Source organism: Neomonachus schauinslandi, chromosome 16 (assembly GCF_002201575.2).
Source record: "Neomonachus schauinslandi chromosome 16, ASM220157v2, whole genome shotgun sequence".
Taxonomy (NCBI): Eukaryota; Metazoa; Chordata; class Mammalia; order Carnivora; family Phocidae; genus Neomonachus; species Neomonachus schauinslandi.
This window is the reverse complement of record NC_058418.1, coordinates 4,703,155-4,715,444: the sequence shown is the minus strand read 5'-3', so window position 1 is coordinate 4,715,444 and position 12,290 is coordinate 4,703,155. Positions and strand designations below refer to the sequence as shown.

Below are 12,290 nucleotides of genomic sequence, written 5' to 3'. Positions count from 1 at the left end.
GGGGGGGGGGAGGGAAGCCAAAACTCTATGCCTCCTAAGTAGGTTATGTTGAAGGAATTTAGAGGAAGTATGCTAACTATGAACACTAATGAAGTTTGGACCAAACCAGGTTGTGCCACGAGGGACCACAGTGCTGAAATTTCTCTGACTCTTTCCCTCATTCTAATACCAGAAATCATGCCCAGGAGTGGAGATTTAATATGTTAATTAGACAAGCAGTATGTGAAAAAGCATGATGATCTTTAAGCATGCAGGTGCTAATAAATCCCTGCCACTCTATGCTTAGACAGCACTCTTTTCCCACCTAAGTTTCTTTTTAAAAATTCTCCCTGACCTCTCCTCAGGGAGTCAGCCTGAGGACACTTTCTTTTGTGCTCTCTCCCTCATGCTGGAGCATAAGCCCCAGTAAAGCCTTGCCTGAAACTCCTGTTTGGCCTCTTGTCAAATTCTGTTGTTCAGAGAGCCCAAGGGCACGGTTTGGTTCGTATCACTGAGAAGATGGATGCCGTTCATTGGAGACCCATGAGGCCATGTTAGCAGATGTTCCTTGATAACTTTTTTTTTTAAAGATTTTATTTATTTATTTGAGAGAGAATGAGAGAGAGCACATGAGAGGGGGGATGGTCAGAGGGAGAAGCAGACTCCCTGCCAAGCAGGGAGCCCGATGTGGGACTCGATCCCGGGACTCCAGGATCATGACCTGAGTCCTTGATAACTTCTGATGCTACCTCACCTAGTACCCCGGAGGTGTATTCTATCTCAAAAGACTTTGAATCAGAAAAATATCTTTCTTCTTTATCGTAGAGGTTTTATTAGGTGCATTTGGTAGTTGTATCTGTAGGGTAGTGCTGATTACTTGTAAATTAGTGGCTTACATTCCTATCTCTTGAGCCTAGGCTCTATGTTCCTTATCTGGTACAGCTGTGCCAAGGGACATTCTTTCATCTGAACTGACAAGACCAATGCCGGCTTCATTAGATATATTTTGTGTTGATACTTTCAAGGAGCAAGAATTTCTGTCCCCTAGCTGGGGGACAGAAGGTCCTTCTAGCCTGACTAAGAACAAAACTGACATGAGACAGATGAAGAGGAGAAAAATCAATTTTAATGTCATAAGTATAAGGAAACCTACAGACATGGAAATCCCAAAGTCAGTCCGGCAAAATGAAGTATATATGGCATCCTGGACTAAGAATGGCCTGGTACTTTGAAGATAGGAATGTTTTTGCAAAGCAATAAGAAGAGCAGATGTTTGGTAATTAGATGTTTGACCTGGCACACAGATGGGTTACCTAGATAAAATTTATCTCCGATAATAGCCCTTATTCTGGGAAAGACCCCTAATGTAGATCCTTCTACATAGTTAAGAGGGGCAAAAGTTTCTCTTGGGCCTACAGGATGTCAGTTGCCTTTAACTCAAAAAACACTTTATGCCAAAGTGTCCCATCTGGGGACAGCCTGCCCTTGGCCCCTATGGAACATTGCTTTAAGGTAGTCTCTGTATATAGACCTGTGTGTCATGTTACATAAACTCTAGGTCAGACGACCTTGATTAAAACCTCATTTCTTCCATTTACTGGATGTTTGACAGAAGACTGTCATAAAAGAGGAAGAATAGTATGTTTGAGGGGCACTTGGGTGGCTCAGTTGTTAAGCGTCTGCCTTCGGCTCGGGTCATGATCCCAGGGTCCTGGGATCGAGCCCTGCATCAGACTCCCTGCTCAGCGGGAAGCCTGCTTCTCCCTCTCCCCCTTCTTGTGTTCCCTCTCTTGCTGTGTCTCTCTTTGTCAAATAAATAAATAAAATCTTTAAAAAAAAAAAATGTTTGATCTCATAAATTATTTTGTGTTTTTTTTTGCATTAACTTATGAAAAACTGTTATAATGCTATCTAGTGACTAGTAAATGTTTAAAAAGGATTGTTGTTTGCCATTCTTGGTGTTCTAGTAGAACCTGTAATTGCCCTGAAAACTGTTCCATTCAAGCTCATCAAATAACAGTATTTTGGGAAATCATTTTCTAGAATTCTACAATCTCCTCTTTTTTTACTGAGGACAATCAATACTGGACTCCAAATTAGAGAATCTCCCGCAAAACTCATATTCTTTTTTTAAATAAACAGGTCTTGCTACATCTAAGCCAGACCTGCTTACCCTTTTTGGAACAGAAGAAAAAGTCCTGGGATGCGAAGTGAAGGAAGACAGTAGCTGTACAACCAGGTAGGTGGAAATGAATGAAGCAGATGATACGTGAGTTCCAAAGGTCAAGGAGGAAGCCAAAACTTAAAATGTGGTTTGGGAAGCTCTGCTTGAATGGAAATAATTTTCCAGAATCTTCAGTTCATTTCCCTTGCTATCACAGAGGGACAATCCTATCTAACACTCCCCATGTTCCTACATCCTCAAGATTCTCCTTCTGCCCCCCTGGTCTTCCATCATATTCACAGGGAGGGCCAAAGACCCTTCCATAGCCTGTGAGGGCCTGTGTGATCTGTCTGCTTTTCTATGACTTTTGGGGGCCTACGGAAATCTGTGCATATTTCTGAGGAACTCTATGCTAAGCCATTTTTTAAGTTCTATTTTTGCATCATGACAGACGTCAGTTACCGTATTTCTTTTTTTTTAAAGATTTTATTTTTATTTATTTGACAGAGACAGAGATAGCGTGTTACCGTATTTCTTAAAAACTATGATTTTCTAGTTTTGTCTTATTTATATGAAGTTCCTATATGTGTCCTATATGTTTTCAATTTGTGATTAGTTTTCTGTGAAATTCAGCTGTGATTTTAGATTCTAAAGTTCTGATAGAACATGCTTAAATATACATGTGTTTTATAAGAAGTAAGTTAGATAATTAGTAAAAATCACCATAAAGTTTTTTCATAAATATAAATGCAATCATCAGTATTTGCAACCACTTTCCTCAAAATGTATTTGAAATGTGGCATAATTAATACCTAAATGTTTATATACCAGTGATATGCAGCATATTTTACAACTCATGGTGTTTCTTTATTCAGAAATGTTTTGTTGTTTCTAAAGGATGAATTGCAGCCTTTGCATTCTGTGTAAAATTGGGAGTATTAATAACAAATTTCTCAATGTTATTTAAATGCTTATTCATAAAGTTTTTATTTGGGCATTTTATGATTGATTGTAATGAATTTTCTGAGCAATTTTACTGCCATATAACACCGACTGGTGCTTCAAATACTTTTCATGGGTGCACAATCCCAGTTTAAAATTATAATTACATAGAAGCATCATTTTAAGAGTGTACATTTTGGGGCGCCTGGGTGGCTCAGTCGTTAAGCATCTGCCTTCGGCTCAGGTCATGATCCCAGGGTCCTGGGATCGAGCCCCGCATCGGGCTCCCTGCTCAGCGGGAAGCCTGCTTCTCCCTCTCCCACTCCCCCTGCTTGTGTTCCCTCTCTCGCTGTGTCTCTCTCTGTCAAAAAAAAAAAAAGTGTACGTTTATTCGGAATTTTGGGGGTTAATTTATTTCCTAGTCTTGTTTTACAATTCCATAACAATGCTTCCTTTTGCATGATAGTTTCCACAATATTAATTTACTGTGTTTTTGTTTTATCTATGTTTTATGTTTTTGGATAACAATTTTCAACTCAGTACATTTGAAGACAGTGTAGGATTTAATTCAAATAGGAATCAGCCATGTATCAATTACCAATAAAATTATGTGTACATTTGTCTTATAAATATTATCCATACATTCTTTGTTCATGACTTTGGTACCCAGATGGGAGTCTCTCCAGGTTCCTCGTGCTGTGGTAAAGAACACTGAGCAAGTGTAGAGATGCAAACAGATAGAAACTGATTGTTTCCATGGCATCTGGTCATTAGAAAAACATGAAGAGTCATGATCCCTACACCCGGGAACCTTTAATCTAGAGCAATGGGTACATGGTTGAATTCAGGATTGTAGGGTCAGTGCAAGGAAGCAGTAATATACAGGGGACTTTGCTTCAGTTGGGACAGTTCCCTTTCTGTGTTGTGTGTTTCTGCTTCACCCTGATGGATCATCCATGAACCAAAGCACTTTTATTAGCAGTAGTAGTAGCATTTATTTTACATTCTTGTTAAGAATAAAAGATTCCTGGAGCGCCTGGGCGGCTCAGTTGGTTGGGCATCCGACTTGGTTTCAGCTCAGGTCGTGATCTCAGAGTCATGGGATCGAGCCCTGCATCGGGCCCTGTGCTCAGTGTGGGGTCTGCTGGAGATTCTCTCTCCCTCTCCCTCCCCGCCCCCCACTTGTGCAAACTCTCTCCCTTCCTCTCAAATAAATACATAAATCTTAAAAAAAAAAAAAAAAAGGTTTCTAACGTAATTGTTCCAGAAATTCTAAATGTTTGTGTTGATTTTTATTTTATTTTATGAAGTAGACAGGAAAGTAACTAAATAGGTTAAAATAATATGAACTCTCAGAGTTAAATTTCTGTTGGGCAGGCTTTGGAATGACAAAGCTGGAATTATCCCCGAGGCCAGGAGATCAGAGCCTATAGCGAGCTCTCCCATAGCCCAGATCAGATCAAATCCCCTTCTGAGGCTGTGTCCAGGTGTGGTGGGGCTCTGGGATCTCCTCCCTTCCCAGGACAGATTAGAGGAGATCAGATTCTGAGTGGCTGCTCCTTTCATCTCTCCAGGGCTGGCGCTCACGACTCCTGAAACCCAGAAGCAGATAAATAGCAGAAAAGGATTATATATATATTAGTGTCTTAATTTCTCTTTTTCCCGTTAAATCTTGTGTTTCAGGAGACTTTTGCCCAAAATCCTGTTTTCCATTCCTGTAGATTTAGCTGTTGCTCAAGTTACAAAATATAAATATATGTATACATTATGATATAACAATCTAGCTAATTAGTATGTCCACCTTATATAGTTAGGATTTTTAATTTTTAATTAATTTTTGTTGAGAACATCTAAGATATACTCTCTTAGCAAATTTCAAATATAATAGACCTATCTGTATTCTCCATGCTGTACTTTAGAGCTCCAGAATGTATTCATCCTGAAGAGCTGAATCTTTGTACCATTTGACCAACATCTCTCACTTCACCCACAGACAGCTCATGACAGTCACAATTGTACTCTGCTTTTATGATGAGTTCCACTTTATTAGATTCCAGATATAATGAGATAATACAGTAATTGCTCTTGTGTATTGGCTTATTCCACAAAGCATAAGTTCTTCTAGGCTCATCCACATTGTCCCAAATGGAAGGATGTCCTTTTTCTTTTTTTTAAGGCTGAATTTTATATATACATGTAACCTCACATTTTCTTTAACCATTTCTCCTAGAAAGCAGGGAAACAAGGAGATGCCACTTTGCATTTTCTAGAATGGCTAAATTTGAGAACAAAACAAAACAAAATTGGTACACCAAATTTTAGTAAGAATGTAGGGATTAAAATGATCATATATTGGGCGCCTGGGTGGCTCAGTCGGTTAAGCGACTGCCTTCGGCTCAGGTCATGATCCTGGAGTCCCGGGATCGAGTCCCGCATCGGGCTCCCTGCTCGGCGGGGAGTCTGCTTCTCCCTCTGACCCTCCCCCCTCTCATGTGCTCTCTCTCATTCTCTCTCTCAAATAAAAAAAAAAAAAAAATGATCATATATTGCTGATGGAAGTGTACAAAGTACATCCAGTTAGGAAAACTCTTATTTATGAACTCAAACATTTTTCTATCCTATTAAAAAATGTAATCATGGGGTGCCTGGGTGGCCCAGTTGGTTGGGCATCTGCCTTCAGCTCAGGTCAGGATCTCCAGGTCCTGGGATGGAGCCCTGAGTCAGCTCCTTGTTCAGCAGGGAGCCTGCTTCTCCCTTTCACCCTGTCTGCTGTTCCCCCTGCTTGTGCTCGAGCGCGCTATCTCTAGCTATCTCTCTCTCTGTCAAAATCTTTAAAAAAATAAAAATTAAAAAATGTAATCACAACAATGAAAACTTTCTGAACTTCTAATCTACCCTTTCTTTCTGTATTCTTCCATTCATATTTATTTAGTTCTTACTGTATACAAGCTGGGTTTTTTTTAATCAATAGGGAAACTGAGGACAAGGCAGATAGGTAGGGCCCAGTATCTACATCCTCATAGTTATTATAGGACACCTAGTGCCCAGCTCGCAGGGTATTATGCGGATGAAATTATATGTGTGAAGTTCCCAACACGGTGCACCATAACTTCCTTGTGAACAGAAAATTAATGCTCAATCAACATTGCAGTAATTGCAGTAATCAATGTATAGATGTTCTTTTCCAAAAAGAGACTTACTCAGATATTAGTGCATTCACTAGCCTTTCTGTAATCTTTAAAGTGCTATGAAAGCATATAGTCCCTCAGGATGGTGATTGTAGTCTCTGCTGGGAACCGGCAGTAAACTCACAACAGTGAAAAGTAAACTCTTTCCTGGGAACTCCCCAGGAGTTGTTTGTGTTGACATAAGATGGTGGGTGTGGGGGGCTCAGGTGCGCTGTGCCTGCATTCTCTAGTGTGGCCACTAAACGAGGGTCTCCAGGAGCAGCATCAGCGCTAACAAGCACTTGGGAAAGATGCCAATTCTCAGACCCCATTCCAAACCTGCAGAATCACCACTTCTTCTATGGAACCTGAATCACCAAATGATTTCTATGCACATTAAAACTTGAAAGCACATCATTGCTTATCAGCCTGGGTTTACAGTAAAGATCCCAGGGTGAGTTTTAAGAACCACCATCACCTGGGCCCTCTGCCAGAGTCTGCCTATTGGTCAGGGTGAGAACATCAGTGCTGCTTTAACTATGTGCTTCAGGTGCTTCTCGGGTAGACCAGGGTGAAGCCCAAGGATTCGAAGGTATATTTGTGAAAGCTGACTTCAGCTTTCATTTGAAGAGAAGGTAACAGACTGGTCTGGAATTGGAAGGGGCAGGTCAGTGCAGCCCCCGTTCCCTGTGGCAGGATTTGTGGCTGTCTGTGGGAGGGGAAGACATCTGAAACCGGGAAGGAGAAACACACACAAGTGTCCCCATAGGAGCTCTTTTTTTCTGAATCTTTCCCGTGACAAAGCAAAGGAGAGGGTGGCCTTTTGTGCATTTCAAGATCCTTCTGCCTCTGAGGTGATGTGAGTGAAGAGGCCATGCTAAGATCTTTAAAGGCTTACAGGTGGGATTTCTCTATATAATCTCACCTGAGAAACCTGTAACAGAAGGGAGAGGAAGAAATGGCTGCTTCTCAGGTAAATCTTGTCTTGATTTAGCTCAGGGGCTGTGTCCTCATTTCTTACTGAAATGTTGTATAGTTAGAAGGTGTAAAAATTGACTTCTCTACCTCTGGGGTTCTTGCCTAGGAAATTTGTTGTTTATAATAGTAAGTTCTTTAGATATTCTTTTGTTTTGTTTTTTTTTTAAGATTTTATTTGGGGTGCCTGGGTGGCTCAGTCATTAAGCGTCTGCCTTTGGCTCAGGTCATGATCCCAGCGTCCTGGGATAGAGCCCCATATCGGGCTCCCTGCTCAGCGGGAAGCCTGCTTCTCCCTCTCCCACTCCTCCTGCTTGTGTTCCCGCTCTCCCTCTTCCCAAATAAAGATTTTATTTATTTGACAGAGAAAGAGAGAGAGAGCGAGAGAGCATGAGCGCAAGCAGGGGGAGCAACAGAGGGTGAGGGAGAAGCAGGCTCCCAGCTGAGCAGGGAGCCTAACATGGGGCTCAATCCCAGGACCCTGGGATCATGACCTGAGCCGAAGGCAGATACTTAGCTGAGCCACCCAGGTGCCCCTAGATATTAGTCTTTTATATCCTGGGGCCATCTCTCCATTCTCTTGAACAAGGTTTTCTATATAGTCTGGAGAATTCCTATCATGAATTCAAGACCTGTAACTATTGAAAATATTCCCTCTGTGATGGATCAACATGGGGATGTGTTGATACCCAAGATTCTCACTGGAGATGGGTTGGGTTTGGGGACTCCAGTGACGGAGGGGTATATATAATATTTAGGTTCTGTCTTGGTATGGCCTGAGTCTATGGAAACTAGATTGAGGAAAGGTCAACAAGGTGGCTATTGGGTCCCCAGAATAACTCAACATTCTGAAAAAGAAAGCCTTGCTGTCTAGATTGCTTCAAAGAAAGACTTACTATTTAAAATACATTAAAGACTATAGGATATGGGAGCTATGTGTCACTTGAAATGTGCATAAAACTGTTTTCTCATGATTAGAATCCTATTATGAATTAATATTTATTTTGCAAACAATATAGCAGTGATGAGTCCTTGTATGTGCATCAGGCAGCTGATATCAATTTGTCTCATTACAGCTGTTAATTTTGTTAACTTGGTTGAGGGTCTCTCTGCCAGATTCCCCCTCTATAAAGTTAGTATTGTTCCCATTATCATTAATAAGAATCTGGAAGGGATTTACTGAAAGATGTGCATAAACCATCATATTTAATGTGGAAACTCCCATCTTCTCGTTTCTCTTTCTAGTAGTTTGCTTTGGAAAATGAAGTCCCTCATATTTGATTTGTGGAGATCCTGGCTTTTGTAAGCAAAGGTTCTAAATTAGTCCTTGGTCCAGTAAGGTTCCATTTTATTACCCTTAATGTCACACATATTTTCTTCTTTCTTTGCTTTTATTTTCAGCAAAAGGAAACAAGCATTGTATAATTTCTGTATGTTCAAATATCTTAAATTCTATAGTGTAACTCAGCGCAAATGATAAATGAAATCATTCTAAGGAATTAACTAGGCATTTGTTGGTGTAAAGAAGGAAATGTTAAGATGAAACATCATGAATCTTCCCCTTTTCTAAAGTTACCTCTAACCATCACTCTAGGGTAGTGATAATTCATTAAATGGCATAGAATATTGTTGCCCACACCTTAAAATTAGATATCTGTTCCTTATTTTTGATTCAGTAGTTCTTGAAAGTGGAGTTAAGGAACTGAAATTGAAAATGCCTAAGTATTCTGAAGAGGCCATCAGGAAACAGCATTTGGAGAAATAATTTTCTACAACTTTCTGTAATGTGCTCTTTACTGAGCATAGTGCTGGATTTGAAACTGAAGATTTTCCAGCAAGAGTCATGTTTCTTTTCCTTATGAACAGGTCTTGCTGTTTCTAGCCTGAATCTGGTTACCTTGTTTGGAAAAGGAAAGAGCCCTAGGACACAAAGAGGAAGGAGGCAGTAGTCACACACCCAGGTAAGTGTATTGGAATTTTTGATGTGTGGACTTTCAATGGACACCCCAATAATGGAAGACAGGATGCTACCTGTTACTTTGGAAGTTTTGTTTTAACAAGAAAGGTGAAGCTGACTCACCAAATTGTAAGTCATCTGCTCACCTTTATCTCAGTATGAGCCTCAGAAAAGTGGGGATGCCAACTCAGGCCCCCCCAGGAGGTGGACCTGCCAGGAACTCTGTTCTTGGAGCTGTTCTGAGAAGGGAAGATCAGGGACTGCTATTGGGGCTGTGGAGGGCAGTTTTGTGGTCGGAGGTCTTTTTTTTTAAAGATTTTATTTGACAGAGAGAGACACAGCGAGAGAGGGAACACAAGCAGGGGGAGTGAGAGAGGGAGAAGCAGGCTTCCCGTGGAGCAGGGAGCCCGATGCGGGGCTCGATCCCAGGACCCTGGGATCATGACCTGAGCCGAAGGCAGACGCTTAACGCCTGAGCCACCCAGGCGCCCTGGCAGTTTTGTGGTCGGAGGACATTTTTGATAAATCTGAACTGACAATTTTCTATTAGGCTCTGCAAGCCTCATTTTGACACAGGGATGTATCTGATGCAAATCCTGGGCAGCTGAGCTCTGTGCCCACAATGTTAGGCCTGAAGTATGAAACAGGAATCCGGGGTCATCAGAAGGTCCACTGGGAGATGGGACTGATGGGTGCCTTATGCATTTATATTGCACAGGGTGACCTGGGTGGCCAGTCCCTGATCCCCATCTGCTTTGAGGTCCCCTGCATTGTGGGAGGTGTGGAATTATTGTCCTTGAGGGGTTCACCCGTGTTCTCTGTGTGCATGTGTGAAGTTTTGGCACTAGAAGGCAGAAACGGGAGAGGGCATCAAAAACTCTTAAGTATGATAACAACATTGGTCAAAGGGAGGACTGGTCCGTCCATAGACTCTGGTTCTAGCTTGCCTGAACTGGGAATTCAGGTGTGTGGGCTTGGTTAAGATGGGATTCAAGGCTGGTGTTCTGGGGACCTGGGCTGGTGAAGGGAGGAACACATGACTGTGGGTTTGGCTTTGAGAATGGCAGTGTCCTCTGTGCCAGAAGTCCTCTTTGCGCATGTGCAACACTTGGTGGAACACGATCTGCTCAGGCGCTGGGGCGAGGCATTACCAAGAGTGAAGTCCAAGCAAGTGAGGGCAGAGTTATGTTGGTGTGTTGTGTGCATGTGCAAAAGTGGGTGGAGAGGGGCAGGGGAAGGCCTTACTCTGAGTCTTGTTTCCACTTTCCAAGTGGGCAAGATGTTCAGGCCAGATGATAAAAGTGTTCAAAATGAAAGGTGGTGGTGGTAGAAGATGAACTGATGATGTACATTCAGATTTTTAAGGATTAATTTGGCCAGTTAATCTGTCTATCCAAATGGTTAGGCATGGTCCACCTGTAGGAGATAGCGGTAAGGTTTTTCCAGAGAGGAAAAACAAAAAGCGAAGACAGTGTCTGATCGGATATACCTTAGGCAGTTGCCTTATTTTTGGAAGGCCTAGTTGACTGTCATTGTTAAGTTCATTTTCTTCCATTGCAGTGCGGTGACTGTGGAATAAGTTGCGGTTTGTTTATAGAGGTTACCAAGGCATTAGAGCCACCTGAGTCTAATGGCTTCCCTGTTAAATTTCTTTAACACTGGGGCGCCTGGGTGGCTCAATCAGTTAAGCATCCGCCTTTGGCTCAGGTCATGATCCCAGGAGCCCCGCGTCGGGCTCTCTGCTTGGTGGGGAGTGTGCCTCTCCCTCTCCGTCTGCTTCACTCCCAACTCGCACTCTCACTCGCACTTCCAAATAAAATCTTAAAAAAAAAAAAAAAAATTTATCTAACAGTGGAAACACAATTGGTAGGATATTATACGTTTTTAAATCCATTTGCGGGGCGCCTGGGTGGCTCAGTTGGTTAAGCGACTGCCTTCGGCTCAGGTCATGATCCTGGAGTCCCGGGATCGAGTCCGCATCGGGCTCCCTGCTCAGCAGGGAGCCTGCTTCTCCCTCTGACCCTCCCCCCTCTCATGTGCTCTCTCTCTCTCTCATTCTGTCTCAAATAAATAAATAAAATCTTTAAAAAAAAAAAAAAAAAAAGAATGCACAGTCATGAAGGTGCAACAATCTCATGTCCCAGAACCACCCAGTTAGGTCACATGTGTATAAATCAGAGAGCCACATCTCATGAGATGTGTAATAGGAGACAGATAACGTTCAACTATGTAATTGTATAAATAAGAGTGTTTCAACAAGGGTGTTATATTTATAATTACCGTGGGATATGATGTGTTTTTGTGTTGCTATAGATCCATTTCTACTGGTGTGAAAATGCCACCTTCATGCAGCATTGATTAAGGAAAGCAATTTGATTGACAGTAAGTTTGATGTGATAATAATGTAAACACTGAACCAAGAACAACATGTTTTCGTGTCTGTGGGTGTTATACTCTGAAATTGCATAAGAGGGAGGAACCACCTCAACCTGACAAACTGTTATGTCTGAAGATCAAACTATTATTGATTGGGGGTAATTAATGGGAATTTTTACTTTAAATATTTTATAAGTTTATACTTTTTAAATTTTTAGTTTACAATTAATGATATGCCCGTGTGTAGCTGTTTTCTATCACTACCATAACCAATTGCAGGTATTTAAGAGACAACAAAAACATGACTTTGTTGTTTATATGTCTGAATTTCAGTGGGTTTGGCTGGGCTTTCTCGTTAGTTGGGGTCTTATAAGGCTAAAATTAATGTTTCATGAGGCATTGGATCTTCTCAGGAATCTCTGGGTCAGCTGTCACTTCCAGGACCATTCAGTTGTCAGTAGAATCCACTTCCTTCTCATGGTTGCCGTGTGACCCCCTACATGGTCACACCTTGTGCATGGTATCCCCAAAGAAGAGAGAAATCATTGACTCTCATTGTTTACTCAAAATTTGGTCCTTTACTGTATATTTAATTGAAAGGATTTCTGGGTATTTTATGTAAGTAAGGTTATTGTCTCATGGGCTAAAATTAGAAACCGTTGACAATTATGAATCAAGTGCAAATCAGAATGAATGAGTAGCAGAATGAATTAATGACCTCCAGTTGAAC

At 41.6% G+C, this 12,290-nt stretch overlaps 2 pseudogenes; both read left to right on the top strand.

The window, feature by feature from the left end:
- LOC123323217 overlaps nt 1-2,232 on the top strand; it is a 6,730-nt pseudogene extending 4,498 nt beyond the window's left edge.
- LOC123323244 overlaps nt 1-12,290 on the top strand; it is a 190,387-nt pseudogene that overhangs the window by 34,827 nt on the left and 143,270 nt on the right.